This window comes from Ictalurus furcatus, chromosome 24 (assembly GCF_023375685.1).
Source record: "Ictalurus furcatus strain D&B chromosome 24, Billie_1.0, whole genome shotgun sequence".
Lineage (NCBI taxonomy): Eukaryota > Metazoa > Chordata > Actinopteri > Siluriformes > Ictaluridae > Ictalurus > Ictalurus furcatus.
In genome coordinates, this window is record NC_071278.1 from 12,474,518 (window position 1) to 12,495,574 (window position 21,057).

Consider the following 21,057-nt stretch of genomic DNA (forward strand, 5'->3'; position numbering starts at 1 on the left):
CAACTTCATATTCATAGCTTAGCATAATCAGATTTTTTCAAACACCCCCCCCCCCTTCATAAATGTGAAAAAAGCCATTTCCTTGATGACAGCGTGGCATGACAACATCGCGATCATCCAGCACTTTGGGAAGAAAAGCTGAAATGTTGGAGGCCCGTGTGATCGGTGTGCAAAGCAAGTACTCCTTCTGACGCATTGGAGAATGAAAGAAGGCCAGAGCACTCGACATTCTCATAAGAGATGCCAGAAAGAGGAACGAGTGGGAGATTAATGGTGTATAAACAATATGGAAGGGCGGATAAGCAAGGAGTCGAGTCATATGCACCTCCAGAGCAATTCCTGTCATTGGCATTGCCGTAAATCCCTCGAGCTATTAGAGAGTCCATTGAAAGGTTTTTTTTTTCCTCCGTCCACCGAGTGGGTGTCATGAGTGTATGCTACAGCACCTGCCTTAACTATATACAAATGTCTGCCTGAGTGATGTAACATTATCTTCTCTTGCCTCATAAAGCAACGTACAGGTAAAACATTATTCATCTGTGGTACAAGTCACACCTGAGTGCTTACAGTTGGGAAAGATCATAGAAGATCCCAGTGGAGGCCTGATCCTGTGGTGATGAAGTAGTGTAAATTTATATGCACCCACCCACCCACACACCCACACAGGCATCATGTTGATATCCCGTGATAAAAGACTTAATTTCCTCACAGGCAGACTGACTGCAACTCTGTGTGCCAAAAAATAATAATAATAATAATAATAATAATAATTCAAAGACCACAGACTCATTAAACACAATGAGGCGGTGATTCACACCGTTCTAATAAGTAGTCTAGTAGTCATGGAAACAGCATAAGGACTTAGTTGTTGCTGCTCAGAATTATGGATTAATGAACCTGTCGTGCAAACTTTTCTGTTTTACTATTAGAACCCATAAAACAAAATATACCTTACTTCACATAATGATCAGCTTTTTTCCCCCCCATTTGTCCGGCTGGATAATGCATTTCCCTTTAGTCTTTGTGTACCATTACAAGAAATTAGTTCAACCACAATGCATGCTCCTCATTAGCAGTGAATACAAGTGCAGACCACAAAACCACAGTGCAATGCAAAATGAAATTCGCCACTTTTGGTAAAGTGAGCTGCTTATTACAAAATACACACTTCATAAACAACAGAAATGCACTCGCAGTCTGGTTATTTACATGAAATCGATTCCATTTCAGTTGTTCTTTCAACTATTCTTTCTTTGCATAATTCTTTTATTCAACTAAAATCAGCTTATTTTGGAGCAATTTGACCACTGTGACCTCACTAGATGTGAGAAGAGGAGAGGAGAGGAAACAGCTTTTAATCCTTCTCTTTTGTCATATTATGTTTGATCATGAAAAAGATCTGTCACTTCTATAGCCCAGGTTCCCCAATGCAACATTATGCTGCCACCTTCAAACACAGTAATAATAATAAAATAATAATAATAATAATAATAATAATAATCTTGTACAGTGTGTCAAAACTCTGACTAAACACCAATTAAACTGTAGCCAGAGTCGTAGTAAGGTTGACCATTTACTGTCACACTTCCTCATTAACATACTGGTGAAAACTGTAAATAAAAGCAATACAATAATATTCAGTGTCCATGTTCTTGACTAAACATTACATTGTGAATAGCTGTGAACATGAATATACACTGCTGTTCCAACTGTAAGCAGCCATTAACATGGCTACTAGCATTGCTGTTAGCTTGTTCACAATAGTAAACAAACCATTTTTAAACAACTTATCAAACATAATTTTTTAAAAACAAAATCATTACTAATATATGATCTTTAACACGTCTAATGTCACATAAATTAACTTACAGCATTGCCTCTATGATGCTTCGTAGTGTATACAAGTGGATTATTAGAGGGAGCACACCATGTCTGTCTCAGAACCAGGAAGTACTAACAGGAAGTGACTAAACAGATAGTGACATCATCACATGACACAAATAATATTAATTTTACAAACGAGTTTGGTAAACTGAAAAGTAATTATCAACTTCCCATTTTCAACTAAAAATAAATACCAACAAATATTAAGTAAAGATTTGAGAAAGTTAAACAAATTCATTAAAGGGCAACACACACCCCGCCTGACCTATGTGAGGTCACTAAAATCTTGTGGGAGTCCAGAACGTTAGTCTCTATATCAGTCTTTGGGTAGAGGTAGAACAATTTCTGCAATTGGTTTTTACATTGCTAGTCACCGTCACCTCAACCTTTCTTACATGTCCATCCTTCCCAGGGAATATGACAGTGATCCTGGCCATGGGCCATCAGTTGCGGCCTATCTGCTTGTCCCTGAGCAGAACTAGATCTCCAACTTGAAGGTTTCTGCGAGGCACTGTCCACTTCTGTCTGTGTTGCAAGGAAGTAATAGTAAGTATTCACGGCTCCAGTGGGTCCAGAACTGGTTTGTAAGAGCTTGAACTTGTCTCGATTGCTTTGTGTACAGGTCTTTGTCCAAGAAGTATCCAGGAGGAGGTGGAACTCCTGTCTCCTGTGTAAGGAGCATCGATAGTGAGAGTATGAAGGGTTGTTCCGGGTCTGTAGACACAGGTAAGAGTGGTCGTGCATTTATGATAGCTGTGACCTCTGCCATCAGTGTGCAGATCCACAGTCCTGCTGCCCTGATCGCTCCTTCTGTCAAGTGACGGCCTTGATGTTTCACTTGTTCATGGTGATGTTGTGTGAGCAGTAGGGAGATGTGGCAGAGATCTTTGGGCAAAATTATTGGGTTCCTTTCTGCATTTGCAAGCTGAGAGTGCTTTAGTCGGCCTGCAACACAAATAAGATTGTCCTCCATGATTGGGCTGAGTTTCTGCAAAGGGCTACTTCTGGCTACTGCTTGGTTGGCTTGGAGGGCTGATGGTTCTTTTGCAAAGGCTGCTGTTGTGTTGCTTTAAGGATAACATTCCTTACTTGGGCCGTTTCATCCGGAGTACGACATAAATTACATCTGTGCCAACCTTTGCATTTGCTGTTTTGGTTTGAGTGCTTGTAGGATTCATCGCCCATGTGGACGAGGAGTACTATTCCTCTTACTAGGGGGGTGAAGGTGGAGAAGTGTTGGAAGTGGTCAGAGGTAAGCGCTGGATCTTCCAGGTTAGTAGCACAGGTTTGTACTTGGATTTCGGAGTCCTTTTCAGGTTCAATTAGCTCAAATGTCTCACTTGCTTGTGTTTTCTATGCAGGTGGCTAATGCAGGGACTGGTGAACCAAGAAGTCTGTGCCAGGCAGGATGCAGGTAAAGATCTCGACACATGGTCTGCAGGGTTTTCCTCTGTACATACATAATGCCACTGTTTAGGCCTTGAGGACTGACAGATACGTTGGACTCTATTGTGGACCTACACATAGAATCATTTTGACTCATTACAAATATAGCTGAGCACTACTTTGCTGTCTGTGTAGAACTTTATGGCATCTAACTTTAGATCTAGCTCATCCTGGATGAGGTCTGCCATCTCTACTGCTAAGACGGCGGTGCACAGCTCAAGCCTTGGGATCATAGGCTCAGACAGGGGTGCTAGCTTTGCCTTGCCCATAATAAATCCTACTTCAACATTCCCATCTTTCTGAAGTGCTTTTAGGTATGCCACAGCGCCTATTGCCTCGGTTGATGCATCTGAGAACACACACAATTCTGCGTACACTACTTCAGTGAGTGAGGTTGTTGTGTACGTACGCGGAGCATGAAGCTGTTTTAGGTCTTGGAGTGAATCTCTCCAAGCTTCCCATCTGCTTAGTTTGTCCTCCGGTTGGAGTGTCCCAGTCTGACAGTTCAGAGGTATTTTCTCTGAGGAGGGCTCTTCCCTGGATCATGACAGGTGCCAGCAGACCCAGTACAGGACCCAACACTGTTGACAGTGGAGAGGACTCCACAGCGGGTAAATGGTTTGTTCATGGTCGATGCGGAGTAGGTGAATGTGTCGGTTTATCCACTCAGATCTAGGTCCTTGATTACTGGTGCGCAATCTTCATGACTTCATGAGACCTCCATGACTGTCTGACAGTCCGACGCGAACTTGTGTAAGTGGAGGTTTGATTCAGCGAGTGAGGCCTGTGTTCATTGGAGCAGGTCGATTGCCTCGGCTTCAGACGGTACAGATACCAAGCCATCATCAACATAGAAGTGCCTTTCCATAAACTGATGAAGCTGTCAGCGAACAAACTATTGATTTTGAACACAATAATAGCCTTGAATGATCCAGATCCTGAATACGAGCCAGATGCTGAATTTACCAGGGGAAGCGCAGAAGGTGCCACATTTGCCTATCATAATATTTCTTGATAATATTGTTTTTAGGCAGGGGCATAACCTGGCCTGGGCATTGGCGGCTGTAGCCCTGAAGATTTTTTCTTTAGCCCCAAATAATTCTCCACTTGGAGTGGTTTGTCACTACGTAACTGAATGTCAGTAAAAGAAGATGGTGGTGTTGTAATTTTATATCTTCAGTGAACGGAGGTGAGACCAATCAGACAGGGTTTACAGGAAAATACATAGAAATACTCGTGTCTTATTGGCTGACAGCTCTTAATTCTGCCAAACGCTAGCTCTCACAGTCAGTGTGAGTAAAAATAGACATACAGCAATTTTGTTGTCTTTGTTAAACCAGTAAAGGGGTTGAAACTGAAACAGTAACATCCTCTGATGCTGAGCAGGAAAACAAGGTTTGTAAATGTCTATATGAGTTCCAGTTTACGTGAACATGATATGAGTAGAGCATAAGAAAGATAATATACTTTGCATAACACTGTAGGAGCTACCTATAACTTAGCTGTGCCTCCCCTTGGCTAGCGACACCAAACTAGCCAAGTTAGAAAAGTTTTAGATTTTATCGGTCTGGTAGTCCTACAAACAGTGACATCACCCAACACCAGGCAAGTTTTATGATAAATCCAACTTTTTCTGATCATGTCACACATTGACATCTAAGTTACCTCAGCTTCCATAAAACAAAACTTTATGGGAGGCTACTAGCTGAGCTTGAAAAAAATGCATGGAGAAGAATCTGGGCTCAGCCCAGTAACAGTCCCTGTTTTTAGCCATGAAAATTATAAATGATAAAATGACTTAAATTATGAAAAGATTAAATATTGTAATGATTTTCATTTTGTTAAAGTGACTAAACGATTGAAGGAAAATGCTGTGTGTGAATTATAAGTGTGTAATTTTAACGGTGTATATATTTTACTATGTTTATGGACAAATAAAAGGCCAAAATATAACAAAATATGCTGTATTTTATTATTTTATTATATTTATTATTATTTTCCATCCGCATTAGATATAAACTCCGGGTCGCTAACGACCCGAATATGTAATAATGATTGGCGAAACATGTACGCATTTAAGGGTTCATTTGTATAGTGCCTTTCTAGAGCTCAAGGACACTTCACAGTAAAAGACAATAACAATACAGTACAACAGTCAAACATATGGGTCATATGGACAGTGGACATTTGCCCAGTCCAGAGCAAAAAACAATGCAGTTGTATAGTTATAAAAATCTTACAACATTCAAAACATAACAAGGGACAGACAATTAGTGTAATGTACCATAGACAGCACAGAAAGTGTAAGCAGTATAAACAGACAAACACAATTAGTATTACATGAAGCAAATACAAATTATGACTGATAGTATTGAGTGAACAAATGGGTTTTGAGCTGAGTTTTGAATTCTGAGATAGAGGTAGTTTTCCGACTTGCCAAGGGGAGTGAGTTCCATAGCTTAGGTGCCACAACAGAAAAAGACCTGCCGCTCATTGGCGAAAGGTGAAATCTGGGAACAAGGAGAAGTTTGCACCCAGAAGATCGAGACAGAGCATTAGGCAGCAGATGCTACGCTGCCCACCCCACCATCACCACCATCCCCATCACAGTTTCCCCCCTTCCTCTACAGAAAAGTAATTAGCACCGTCAGTAAGAAGTGCACTTCTCTCCATAGTTTGACCTAAAACCAGTCAGGCATGACCTGGGCCTGCTGTACAGCAGAAAAGGGACATATTATTTTTTAATTGAAATGAGACTGGGTGTATGTATTTTAAGGTGGAATTATTTCAGTGTGTGTAGCTAAGAGATTAAACTAACCAAGAATGCGTATGTTTTAGAATTTATACTTGCGACTCTGTAAATATTAATAGTGCTCTATGATCATTACGAATCTTCATCATATCATTGTGAATCGAAACAGTGTTGCATTATGATTAATAGTGACACTTGAAACAATATCAAGATTTTATACATTTATTATTATTATTTTTATTGGAAAAAAAGAAAGTAATAATCAGTCCGTACAGGATTTCTGAGTTTTTTTTTGTGATTGTTGCAGCCAAAAATGCTTGATATTGCTGCGGTTTTTTCATATGTGATGCGACTAATTTTTTTGTGCTTTTTTTGTGGAAAACTACTTGAATTGGTGAAATTGCAACTGCACGAAAGTGTCATTCACAGTGATGTTTGTTGGTAAATGAGACCTTTTAGTTGTACTCATGCGATGTGATTATGTCACATGATGCGTCTTGGCCCAAATCTGCAGAAAATCTGTGGTAATATAGAAAAATTGCAAGCTCCTCCGAAAACTGCAGAGTTTGCTTCATGTTGTGTTAATTTCTGCGATTGCAAAATCATGAAATCCTGGAGGAACTGTAAGGTAAGGTGTTTGGCCATCGCAAACCACAAGAACAGATAAGGAGAGATTCTCTGGAACTGTACTGGAGGAATGGACACCATTCTTCCAAAAGATATATCCTCATTTTGTGTTTTCATGATGATGATGATGATGATGATGATGATGATGGTGATGATGGTAGCGTGCTGTCTAATACATCGCTCCAAAATCTCCCATAGGTGTTCAGTTGGGTTGATATCTGGTGAGTGTGAAGGCCATAGCACATGGGGGCGGAGTCATCCTGGAAGAGACCACTCCCATCAGGATGGAAATGTTTAATCATAGAATATCGTTCATAAAAATAACTTAATATATACTCTATAAAAAAAACTTGAATCTTATAAAATACAGCCTACCAACATGTGTCCTAGTGTGCTAGCAGAAAACACCGTATTTGGAATATATTGGAATAAATTTGTTTCTGCAGAATGTACTATATTTATTTACTGGATACCATTTGAAGTAATGTGTAACATTCAGCACACACAAGCTTGCATAATACAACACTGTGCATTTTGGAGTATATTTGCATTGGAACTCACTCAAACCAACTGGGACTACAATTGGCAATTCATGCTAACAGGGTCTCCATGCAAATTACAGGTGGATATGAGGAGAGGGGGACAACGCACACACTCACTTGTGTTTCACTAGAGTGACACATCTTTCTTATGATAAATAGTCTGCATGTCCTATCCAAGCAGCCCTAAAATGCCAGGAAGGAAGAATTACTGTGCATCCAAGATTTGTTTGCTGTTATTAATGGGTCAAGGAAGAAGCACATTAAATCAAGGCATAAGCGCTGGCTGTAATAAAGAAGACTGCTGAGGTGGAGGGCCTCAGCCAAAACAAACACGGCTATAGACATAGCGAGCCATGAGCCCTGGCTGCCGTAAACACTGCAGAGAGAACTAATATCTGGTCTTAATCTGTCATATCGAGGCTAGTGACCTGGTGCAAGCCCCTGCATGTCCTTAGACAGAGTGAGAGTCTCTCGAGAGGAAGTAAACTCAGACGAAAGCCAAACTTGAAACGAGCACTCTTTCTGCTGGGTTTAGGTGAGAATCCGCATTCCAGTACCGTTTTTTAACACCCCTCATTAACATTAACCTCCAGAGTTAGAAATGAATACCAACTATATCACTCGAAGCACAACTTGCAGCAGGAGATTCTTTTACATCGGGATGCACTTGGACTTGGCAGCAAGCACAAAGTATCTGAAATGATATCCTTGATGATTTGTATCATATTTTCTTTGAAGTATAGAACAGTGTCCGATCAGCTTGCTAAGTATGTGAGTCACTGTGTGTTTAAGAGACAAAGTGTGTGTGTGTGTGTGTGTGTGTGTGTGTGTGTGGAGGGGGGCATATGTCTTCATGTTCATGTTTTGTTAGCAACAATTTTGATGAATGATGTATACTGTATTTACCTCCCCAAAACAGTGAACTGTAGAGTCAGTGTTATAGATATAACCAGCAAACATGTCTGTATGTTGATTGATTTAAAGGACAGTCTTGTATATACAGTATAGTATAACTCATTTAAAGGTACAAAGTATTGCTGTGTTTACTGTTTTTGAATTGATATCACTTGCTGAACTGCTGAGTTCCCAAGTAGGAATTCCGAGATCAGAGACCGGAAATTACGAGTTATAGTTATCTCCAGTCAAATGCAGCATCACCGTGCAGTGCCTTTTGTTTAGCTGTACATGGAGCCTATCTCAGGGAGCATCAGGCACAAGGTAGGGTACACCCTGGACAGGGTGCCAATCCAACACAGGGCATAATCACATACACATTCACACACTACGGACACTTTGGACATGCCAGTCTACCATGCATGTCTTGCCGTCTACCATGCATGTCATGCAAACTCCGCATGACATGCATGTCATGCAAACCCCCAACCCTGGAGGTGCATACACCCTGACCATAACATGATAAATCTATAATAAAAAATAGACTCAGATAACATGGTACTGAGAGTTTTGTAAACTAACATGAATGCTTCCTCATGTGAAGATTAGGGAGGAAAGTAAGTATTAAGTATTCTTCCCATGACAGTTTTAATTATAGTAGCTTACTGAAACACACACACACACACACACACATACACACACGCACACTCAGCACATGGCTCAGGGAGAGAGGAAGAAATAGAGACCACCATCCATCCATCCATCCATCCATCCATTTTCTACACCGCTTGTCCTGGTGAGTGGCAGCATGCTAAGCTGAGCAACCAGACCTCCCTTTCTCCAGCGACAGATTCCAGCTCCTCCTGGGGGATTCCCAGGTGTTCCCAAGCCATCCAAGAGATATAATCCTTCCATTGTGTCCTCCCAGTGGGGCGTGCCCGGTAGAGCTGTACAGGCAGCCACCCGAGTAGCATCCTTACCAGGTGCCTGAACCACCTCAACGGGCTCCTCTCAATCCAAAGAAGCAGTGACACTACTCAGAGGCTATCCCGGATTACAGAACTCCTCACCCTATCCCTAAGGGTGAGTCCAGCAACCCTGTGGAGAAACCTTATTTCCGCCTCTTGAACTCATGATCTCATCCTGTTGGTCATTACCCAATGTTCATTACCATAGGTGAAGATGGGGAGGTAGATTGAAGTGTAAAACTGTGAGCCTTGTCCAAGGGCTCAGCTCCTGCTTCACCACCATGGGCCAATACTGCAGATGCTGCAGCAATCTCACGCTCCCCCTTTCCATCATTTTTGAACAAAACCCCAAGGTACTTAAACTCCTCCACTAAAGGCAGCTGCTCCCCCCTAACCTGGAGCGGGCAATCCACTCTTTTCCGAGAGAGAACCATAGCCACAGACATGGAGGTGCTGATGCTCATCCCAGCGGCTTCACACTCAGCAGTGAAATGATTGAGTGCATGTTGGAGATCACAGTCTGATGGGGCAAGAAGTACAATATCATCTGCATACAACAGTGATGCCACCTCCAAGCCCTCAAACTGGATACTCTCTCCAGCTCGGCTGCGCCTTCATATCCTGTCCAAGAAAATCACAAACAGGCGTGAGGACAAGACGCAACCTTGGTGGACTCTAACACCCACCTTGAACGTCTTCGACTTAACAACAAGAATACAGACACAGCTCTTGCTTTGGGAATAAAAGGACTGGATGGCATGCATAAGCGGCCCCAGTACCCCATACTCAGTCAACACCTTCCACAAGACCTCCTGGGGAACAAGATCATATGCCTTCTCCACATCCACAAAACACATGCAGACTGGATTAGCATACTCCCATGCTCCCTCAAATATCTGTGAAAGAACAAAGAGCAAGTCCATTGTTCCATGGCCTGGATTGAATCCACATTGTTCCTCCTGAATCCGAGGTTGAACTATAGGACTAAGTCTCCTTTCCAGCACTCTGGCATAGGCTTGATCAGGGAGGCTGAGAAGTGTGATCCCTCTGTAGTTGGAACACACCCTTTGGTCCCCTTTCTTGAAGATGGGGACCACCACCCCAGTTTGCCAATCCAGTGGAACTGGACCTGCCTTCCACGCAACATTGAAGAGGCATGTCAGCCCTGCCACCCCAAGATTGTCCAGTACTTTCAATATCTCCGGACAAATCTTGTCTACCCTTGCAGCTTTACCGCCGCGAAGGCCCTTGACCACCGCAGCAACCTCAGCTACAGCGATAGAGCCGATCTCACCAGAGCTGTCCACCAGGTTGGACTGTGATGCAGTCCAAAGCTAAAAATAAATAAATGAATATAACCACAAGAAGCAATCTACAGGGTCCAGTCACCCTTCCTAAAGACACCAGACATGAACATAATGTTCACAACAAGTTTCATGACGAACTCTCAGTACTAACCCTGCCATATGCCTACTGAACACTGTCTGGCTGATGTTTTTAAACATATCTTAGAAAATTGTTTTGTGACATAATATCGCAGTATCAATATTATATAGTCATACAATATTGCCCAGCCCTGGTGCCTACTTTTTTTAAAAAAATTTTTGCTATAGTTTAATTGAGATTTTAATAGTTTTTATTTAATATATATTTAGTAAATTTAATATCATGTATATATTATATCATGTGACTTTACAGTTGCGGTCATAAGTTTACATACGCCTTGCAAAATCTGCAAAATAAGAGGGATCATAATATTGCATTTAGTTTTCCATTTAGTTCTGCCCTGAATAAGCTATTTCACATAACAGATGTTTACATATAGACACAATAATACCTGAAATAGCTTATTCAGCGCAGGACTGAATAGAAAAACAAAATGCTATTTTTATTAGTATTATAATAAAAACAGCAAATTATATTTAAATTTATATTTACATACACATATGTAAATATTTATTAACATTTTACAGATTATGTAAGGAGTATGTAAACTTATGACCTCGACTGTACATGAGAAAAAAATAAATACTACTCATATGTGCTTTAATCTGAAAAGAAAAAAAAAAAATATATATATATATATATATATATATAGAGAGAGAGAGAGAGAGAGAGAGAGAGAGAGAGAGAGAGAGAGAGATAGTGCTGATGAGACAACATACACACTGTACATTATCTGCTGTACTAAAATGAAAATACTCTTCATATATGTATTAGATATAAGTTTTTTAAACTGTAAAGCAAATGTACATAATGGGGTACACATTTTGGGTGAGCCTTTTCATTAAAATCTTTGGTAAAGCTGACAGATTTATACACCAGAGCATGAGTAATATGAAGAGCACAACATGTCCATTTCTGCTCCTGAAGACAGAGCTCACAACACAATTCTCCATGTGAGAAAAATATTGTTAGAAAATGCTATAAATCCTTATGAATAACAACAAATGAAGTAGACTGTGATGGGTATAGGATTCAATTTTCATATGTTCTCCCCCTCTCTACATCTGCTTACATCTTTGCAAAAGAAAGAAAGAAATAGCATAATTTCAAAAACTGTCTGTAACATTTCTAAAAGAAAGCCGAAGTTATATTTGCTGTAATTTACAATGCACAGCAGTACACTGGCTCACTGCAGTTCCTATTACAGCTTTCGTGCCGTGGGAATGTCAGCGATTACATTCATTACCACACCAGGATTGCGCCACCGCATTTTCAGTAATTGACGGAACATGCAGCGAACTTTGGCTGCGTCTTTCACATGGGAATAATGTGCCAGAAGGAAGAAGAAAAGTAAACTACCAGAGAAAATGGGGAACGCGAGCTAAGAGCAGTACAGAAGCACGGTGGGGCTTCACATCCTTTAAGTGGGTGGCTTTTTCATGGCCTTTCATACTTACGTCAGCTGTCTGCTATACATGCTAACTTTTTCTGTCAAGACCATCAGAATTCCTACCAAACTTCCAGAGCAAGCTTGAACTTCAGAGTTATTACATAAGAGTTTATAAGAGAAAATTAGTGCCACAAACTACTGCAAGTGGACTGATAAAGAGCTAAATTAAGGAGTAATCAAAATGATATTAGAAATAGTAGATTCATCTATGTCTTTTGCTCCATGTTGCCTTCAGGAAACAGGAACAATTTTGGCTTTCTGCAAACAAAAAACAATGACCAATTTTCTGAGTCTGTGTTTCATGAAGAGATGAGGATCCATTACTAACCAACAGAAATGCAAAAAATTGGTCATATGATCCACTGGCAGACAATTTGATTCTTCTTTCAGCAGCTGTGCAGATGTGCTGCAGCACCATATTCTCTCGAGTAAAAAAATGACCCTTTAACCAATGTTTCAGTCATTTCGGTCATTCATGTTTATCGGTAAGTCAATAAACTTTGAATAACGTTATATCAGAAATATATAAATGTGCATGTTGCCCTGACACAACAACATAACCTAATGGAATAACACTAGGCCATAACAAAACTATTAGCTTGCTAAATAAGTATTTGCAAGCAACATAGTTAGAATGATCTCAATATTGTTTGCATTATAACCACAAATTAATCATTTTTTGAATGTGTCTGTATATATATATATATATATATATATATATATATATATATATATATATATATATTCTTTTTATATATGTTATGAATTATAGTACATTATTCTATTAAGTATAAGATAAATCCCTCTTTGTTCTACTGAACTTGAATTTAAAAGAAGTATAAAGCTGAGCTAGAAGATGAGAGGATGAGATTGCATTTAGTGATGAAGAAGATGATGAGCAAGCCTACAGGCAGAAAATAAGAGTGAGGATGAGAAACATGATGATGATGAAGATGATGGTGAATAGGGATGTAGAGTGACAAGGAATTATTAATATTGGAAAATTAAACAATGCATTCTGAATACATTTAATTTTTTATGCATTGCACTTTGTTCCACATACTTGTTAAAAAATGTTTCTTTTTGTCTATTGTGTCTATCTACTGTGTCACTGGATGGAAACAGATGTAAGGAAACAGATGTTATTGAACTACAAACAGCTGCAGAAATACTTTAAAGAGCACAACACCTTTGTCGGAGACATGGCTGAGCACAAAGACCTGTGGAACTGGCACCACACACACACACACACACACACACACACACATACACACACACACACACACACACACACACATATGGCACTATATAAGTGACAGAGAGGTAAATACAAAACGGACCAGATGTTCTACAGTTCAATTAGGACACATTCTCCCTTAAAAAAATGTGTATACATGCCATGTAGATGGAAAGGTGTTAAGTACGGTTAGAACGGTTACAGTGGCAAAGGCTTCAAAAACTGCTGAAAGAATATTTACTGTCACGTATTCCACGTAATGAAGGTTAAAACGGATGCAAATGCAGATTTGAGTTTATATAGAGAGAGGCAGGCAGACAAATCCAAATCGTGAGACAATAGCGTGGTCGAAATAACAGGCAATGGGTCAGGCGATCAACAAACAGGCATAAATGAGGCAAGGCAAGAATGGAGAACGAGTAACAAGAAACTAGATCAAAAACCATGAATCAATACGAGGAACAAGGTACAACCGCTTGGTATGGTGATAACACTCAATACTTCGCAAAGTCAAGGTGTTCAAAAATTATCTTTTATAGCGTGGAGTGAGTGAGTATGAGATTGTCAACAGGTGTGTGTGATTAGAATTCTGGAGAAGGTGAAAGTATGTGTGTGTGGGAAGTGTAGTCCATGGCGGCCATGTTTGTAGGCCGCAGTGCAGGATGGGAAATGTAGTCATTGGTTTGCGGTGATATGACATTTACTAGCAAACTAATGCTATTTCAGAACAAAGATCAGGTATCACTCTTTTATGAGAAATAAAAGACGACCTACAACCAGACCAAAATGTCCCCATTATATACACCATATGATCAAAAGTTTGTGGACACCTGACCAGTAAATAATTGTGCTTGCTCTGTGGTGAATCATTTTGGGTTTATTGGAATTGAAACCTCAAAGCTTTGAGGTTGACTCTCAGTTTTCAATGCCTGCACGCTTTTTGGAGTCGACATTGATGTGAACTGAAAGCAGGATGAGGACTTGATGACGTGACAAAAATATAAATTGTGTATGCTACAAAAAAACCAAAACAACAGTGCAGTGTTAATCAAGGCTACTGTGTCAAAGAAACAGTCTAACTACTTACAAGCTAATTGATCAAATAGCTTTGCTACACACTGCCAAATACTGCATGATGCACAAGTTGTGTTTTGTCTTCATTTTCAACCCATTGAATTTTCATATAAACTAGCAACCTTTTGGCCAAAATAGCATGAGATAATGTTTTCTGATAGGGCAGAAAAAACAGATAAATAATATAACCATAAATGTGTAATACAGCTAGAAAACTGTATGTTCTACCATATACATAGCTTTTCCACTGTTCCTCACATTCTCATAAACGGATCATTAAAAAGCGTAATATTACTCACATGAAAACACAAGTATCGTGAGCCCATCAACATAGTGTAATGTAAAGTGTTTCCATACATTAGAACAGAAATTTCTCAGTTGTACTGTGCTTCTCCATTTCCATTAAATGTGTTTTGAGTCTCAGTGACGTTACATTGTTGTAACCTGACTAGCACCTATTCACACCAATCCAGAGCAACGTTATTATGACGTATCTCGGACTTTCAGGGGAGTGTTGTGGCTACGTGATGACAACGTAATTTGGTTATCTGTGATAGTGTGTGACAGAGTACTTCATAACACAGTCCAACTATGAAGGAAACTTAGAAAGGAAACTCATTGCCAAGTGATTTATCAATTAGTTGTTGCCGCCCTAATAAGAAGAAGAAGAAGAAGAAGAAAAGAAGGAGAAGAAGATGAAGAAGAAGCAAAAGATAAAGAAGAAGGCAGTTCTGCTACTACCTCTGTTATTATTACTACTACTACTACTACTACTACTACTACTACCACTAATAATAATAATAATAATAATAATAATAATAATAATAATAATGATACCTACAGTATTTATGTAATGCTTTGCATTTTTGTGCTGGTTTATTTGCAAATACTAACCGTTAATGTTAAGTTTATGCATATATCATCTTATTTTAATATTGAATAACGAAATGTACATGAAAGATAAGAACAAACAAACAAACAAACAAACAAAAGCACCACACTGTCCTGGTTGTGGCATGGAACTGTGTGTGTGGTGGTACTGGTACAACCGAGGGGTTATTTTTATACAGTACACTGTATTCAATATACACAATATGGCCAAAAGTATGTGGACACCTGGCCTTCAAACCCATATATGGTTCTTCCCTGAACTCTTGCTACAAAGTTGGAAGAACAGAGTTGTATAGAATGTTTTACATGCTGTAGCTTTACAATTTCCTTTACTGGAACTAAGAGGCCCAAACGTGTTCCTGCATGACAATGCCCCTGTGCACAAAGCGAGTTCCATTAAGAAATGGTGTGTTAAGGTTAGAATAAGGTTGAAGAATTCGAGTTCGAGCCCTGACCTCAACCCCACTAAACACCTTTGGGATGAACTGGAACTGGAGCCTCCTCACATCATCATCAGTGTCCGACCTCAACCTCACTAACACTCCCCACAGCCACACCCCAAAATCTAGTGGAAAGCCTTCCCAGAAGAGTGGAGCTTATTATAACAGCAAAGATGAACAAATCTGGTATGGGTTGTTCAACAAGCATGTATGGGTGTGATGGTCAGGTGTCCACGTAATGGAGCCCCCCCCTTTTTAGCAAGGACTTCATTAAAGGAATAATCAGCAAATCCCAATACAGAATTCAGTGTGAGGCACACAGTCCTGAATCGGGTTAAAACCTGTGTTTGTCTGCTGAAGCTTATGAAATTCGAGTTCCCATAAGAGGTTAAATGGATCTTGTCCTTAGTTCGTAATGGAAGCCCTGTGGCCCATACTATGAAATAATCATATCAAGCAACAGCTCTGAGGCTGATGCATGTGAATGATGGATCCCGTAAGCATCCAGTGCACTATATACTGTACAGTACCTCTGCACAGCAAACACAGTTCAGGACCTTACTGAAAGGCACTATGACCAACATCTGTGTGTATCAGCCCTACAGTCGGCCAGCATTGATTTGTAGAGAGCGTTCACTGACAATTATAACCAAACCTGTGTCAAACACCAAACACAGCTGCTTGTGGAGACTCATCTGATGGGAAGAACAGAAGCAGGTGTTATAGACTGGAACGCAGCATGAAGGAATGTGCATGCATTATGAGCATGGCAAATTAAACTATCTGTTATTAAATACAAGCTATAACATTCCCTCCTCAGGCAGCGCTCTGTTCATTAACTAATTATCACGGTACATTAATTCTCCAAGCCCTGAAGGTTTTATTGGATTTACACGAGGTAATGTGTGTGTTTAGCCTGGTAAAAGAAGTAGGTTTATTGCTAACAGATCTGAGTTTCAGGAAGAACCGTGGCGGTGCAGAGCCAGAGGCTGCTGGGATTGCTTCATTTACATTCCACAGATTACATCAGAAATTCAGAGACACTGTTTTCCCTTCTCTCTCCCTCCCCTCTGTTGTTAATTGGGGATACTGTGGCAAGAAACACATATGCACTGACACGTAAGCACAATAACAGCATCAAACACAAAATCCCTAATTAAGCCGTGTTAATGAGGATGGCACATGCTTGACCACGACTGTGATATTTTGCCAGGCTGTAAATACAGATTTTATTTTAACTTCTACAAATGATCAGGAAGTCCTTTGTGCCTGCTGCGTGTGCTATTTACCATGTGGTTCGGTGTGCAAGCTTTTTTGAATCTAGAGGTGGTTGCTCTGGCAAATTTTCCCCTCCGTCCGAGGACATGTTTACAAAGCTTTCATTTATGAGCAGCTCCCAGGCCCACTGAGCACAGTCCCAGTGTGACGTTGATTAGGAGGCTTGTCAGAAATAAGCGAGAGAGAGAGACCCCATTCCACCTGTTTTCATTTAGTTCTGCCGATTTCTGCCGCGCAATATCTCGTGCAGAAAATCCACCATGACATGAGAGTGAATTTTGCCCTTTAAAAAAAAGAGTGAGAGACGGTTGATCTTCTTTTCTTTTCCATGGCAACTTCGATCATAGTGTGGCCAGCGTGCTTTCTGTGATCCTGAGTCACTGCAGTAAATTAAATTAAATAAACCTATTAGTCACAGAACTGCTGCCTTCTCACCTCTGCCCAGATGTGCTTTCACGGTTTGTTGGTCCTCTGAAGGAGCCTGAGGACTCTGTATAGCAGCCCTTGTTTACAAAGTGACCTTGCATTGAACAGAACATAGGCTAGTCTTCATTGTTTATCAGCCAGATCAATTAAATAGCGCACATAAAACGCTCCAAGCTCTGAGTTAAATATACAATTATATCAAAATCAATTCATGTTCAAGACTTCCTGTCCTGGAACTGCAGACAAGAGGCTTACGAGGACGAGACTGTGCTTACTAAAGGAAGAAACGAGTGCCTATCTCTAACAAAACACCTATAGACTATATAGAAGAATGACATCTCTTCACATTTCTCCCTATGCTATTAATGCTATTATTTCTCTCTCTCTCTCTCTCGCTCTCTTGTTCTCTATTACTGTTGTACATGATAAATAAAATGTGTTTACTTTGGAGTGACAAAAGGAAATAAATTGTGAAACAGATTCTGTTATCTTCCAGAAAAATCACACTTATACTAAGATGGGTCGAAATTGATTTACTTAGGTGGGAACAATTCAGTGAACAAAGGCTACAGACTTTTGTTTTGCATTAACGCTACATTTCAGACGATGAATTTGATCTAAAATGGATCAGAAGTTAAATACTAAATAGTTCGGAAATTCATTTAAATACTCCAAAGATTCTACTTTTCACTTTACTTTTCACTCAAGTTGTTGTCAATGATATAATTTGTATTGAAAATTGTATTAAATTAGATTTACTACAGTACTGTGCAAAAGTCTTGGGCACCTTATTATTAGTATTTGTTTTTAGTACAAACTTTGTAATAGATTTTTTATTTTATGACTTCTACATTTTTAGAGTCCCAAACATTAGTTTTCTAGCAAAATATTAAAATGTTACAGAAAAATGTTTGTATGTCAATAAAGAAAGCAGCAGATTAAGTGGTAAGAGACACTTTTCAGACAAAAAACACAATGAAGGCTGCTGGATTTTGCCGCAAAAAGAAGAAGCGAGTGCGACAGCCAAAGTCTCCAGAAGAACCGTGTCTGGTTCTGCAAGATGCTCAATAAAAATTACAGCTTATTTCCTTATAAAACTGCACTAATTGTACCTGAGACTACTTGGTTTGTTTTTTTTTAAAGCAAAGGGTCATCACAACAAATGCTGACTTTGTTTCATTTATTACTGTTTACTGCATTCACTGCTCTTTATAGTATTTTTTTAATGGAGAAAAAATGTATGTCATTATTTTTGAAGGCATCTTTGCTGTGCAGCATTTATATGCATGTGCCTAAGACTTTTGCACAGTACTATGAATAAAATGCCAAATGGAGAAACTTCTAAAAAAAATAAATAAATTAAAAAACAAAAAAAAAAAACAAAGGAAGTCGTTAAGCACACACCATTCCTCATCACTCTCAACACATTCTAGTGTTTAAAGCAACTCCTGTTCCTGCGACTTCAGTGTAGTCCAGAGGTCTCCTATATCACTTAGACACAGCCATAAATAATAGCAGTAACCCATGTCACACCCGATTGAATGTGTTTGACAGATTTAATGACAACAAGCTGTTAAAAGGTCTCGATTGCAAAGGTTGCATCACCTTCCGTACTGACAGAAGCAATTCAGTGCTGGAACTTAACACTCCACTACTCCAAACCTCTCATACATCTCTCTTCAGGAAAAATACAGTTCAGCACGTCAGTTCATTTCATAGGAGTTGTAGTGTCGAAATGCGACTACAGGACTACAGCAAACAAAATCTAAAAATATACTCTATTCTCAAAACTGGTATCATTATATTCATTAAAAACCAAATTGTACATTTTACAGACACACAAATAAACAAATAAAACAAAACTTAATATAATATAATATAGTATAATATAATATAATATAATATAATAATAAAAATGGTAATGGTGAGTAATATGGGAGAAAGAGTGGACTGTAAATCACTGAGTGTCTGCATGAAAAAGAGTGAAATAATGTAATAGTGGCTATTTTTTCATATGTAATCGTGCGATAAATTAAAGCAACACTCTGTTTTGCACAACATAGCGCTTTTTGGTAGATTTCTGGACCAGGACATTCACTGTTGCCCTTTTCTGTTTGTCTCTATACCTGTTATCAGGCTGTACAGGATTGCGCTGAGTTTTTTTTGTGATTGTTGCGGCCAAAAATGCTTGATTTTGCTATGGCTTTTTTCAGAATGTGACTGGCTTTAATTGGCAAAATTGCAATTGCACGTAATTCTTCCACAGTGGTGTTTGTTGGTAAATAAGACTTTTTAGCTCGAAGAGGACTTTGGCCAAATGAAGGGTGTGATGACGTCACATGACACGTCCTTGCCCAAATCTGCGATAATTTTGAAAAATGGTAAGCTCATTACAATATTGCCGAGTTTACTTGATTTTGCGTTAATTTCTGCTATCGTGAAATTTCATGGTTTTAAGAATAACTCTTAGCTACTAATATTTTGTGAAACTTAGAATTCTTACTTGCAGTTAAACTTTAAATGGTCTAGTCCTTTCTTGTACATTCTATACATTTGAAAGTGTTTTGTTGGAAAAGCTGAATAAATCTAAAAAACATTTTTAGCAATGTTGTGTTGCGTTTAATTATCTTAGATACATATGTGCTGTCAGAACAAGTGGGTTAATGAAGTGCAACAGCTAAACAGTAAAGAGTATTTACACTTTTTAACACCCATTGAGAACATGCGATCGTTATTCTCTCGCACTCGCTTCTTCAAAACTCTTCATATTTACTTTCTGCACGAGCACCCAGATCACACACCAGTTCAGCTCATGTCTAAACTGCACCACAAGCACAAACGCAAACACATGTCAGAATACAGTCATTCTAACAAAACAGCAGCTCTAGTTTTCCTCTAACAAGAAAACGCTGTCAATAGGACCCTAATACTACAGTACTAACCTTAATGTAACACTATTCACCATGTTATGTGAATGAAAGTAGTAAAACATTTTTGGGACCTTGGCATTAAAAACAAATAAAGAAACAAAATAAATATATAAATAAATAAATGATTAAATCCATACCAAAAAATCTTGAAAAATTATCTTGTGTACACACAAAAATGTGTTATTTTCATGAGAAAAGTAAGTGGTGCGAATGCAATAATCACATGAAAAACATTATACGTTAAAAAAAGTAAAAGAAAATCAAATAAATCCTATCTAGCACACATGATTCATTTCCATTTTCACAGAATGTTTTTTTTATTTTTTTATTTTGTCTTTCTCCACCACTTTCTTTTGTGTGTGTGTGTGTGTGTGTGTGTGTGTGTGTGATGAAAATGGCACATTTTTGTGTGTACGTAATATACTCTGTAAACAGAATGCTGTTTTTGTACACTCTTGGGCAAAAACAAAAAGGCTAAATATTAAGCTTTTAATGGTCTTAAGAACTAATAATTGGTCAGAAAATGAGCAAGAATTTAAAAATGCGCTCCTGAGACTTCCTGCGCCTCCATTTCCTCATTTAATTTTGCTGCAGTGACGTGTTTGGGAAAAAGCTAGAAACAGGGAAATTGACTTATATAGTCTTCTTGTACTCAAATGTAATGATTAAAATGTTTGATGTTAAAATTCAAACTAACACATGACTGGGTGTACAAAATAAAAACAGAGGTAAAATAAAATAAATAAATAAATGTTTTAAACAACAACAACAA

At 39.0% G+C, this 21,057-nt stretch overlaps 1 protein-coding gene across 1 annotated transcript in view; it reads right to left on the bottom strand.

Annotated features, from left to right (window-relative positions):
- hs3st4 (heparan sulfate (glucosamine) 3-O-sulfotransferase 4) overlaps nt 1-21,057 on the bottom strand; it is a 115,349-nt gene that overhangs the window by 79,419 nt on the left and 14,873 nt on the right. The window lies entirely within an intron of this gene.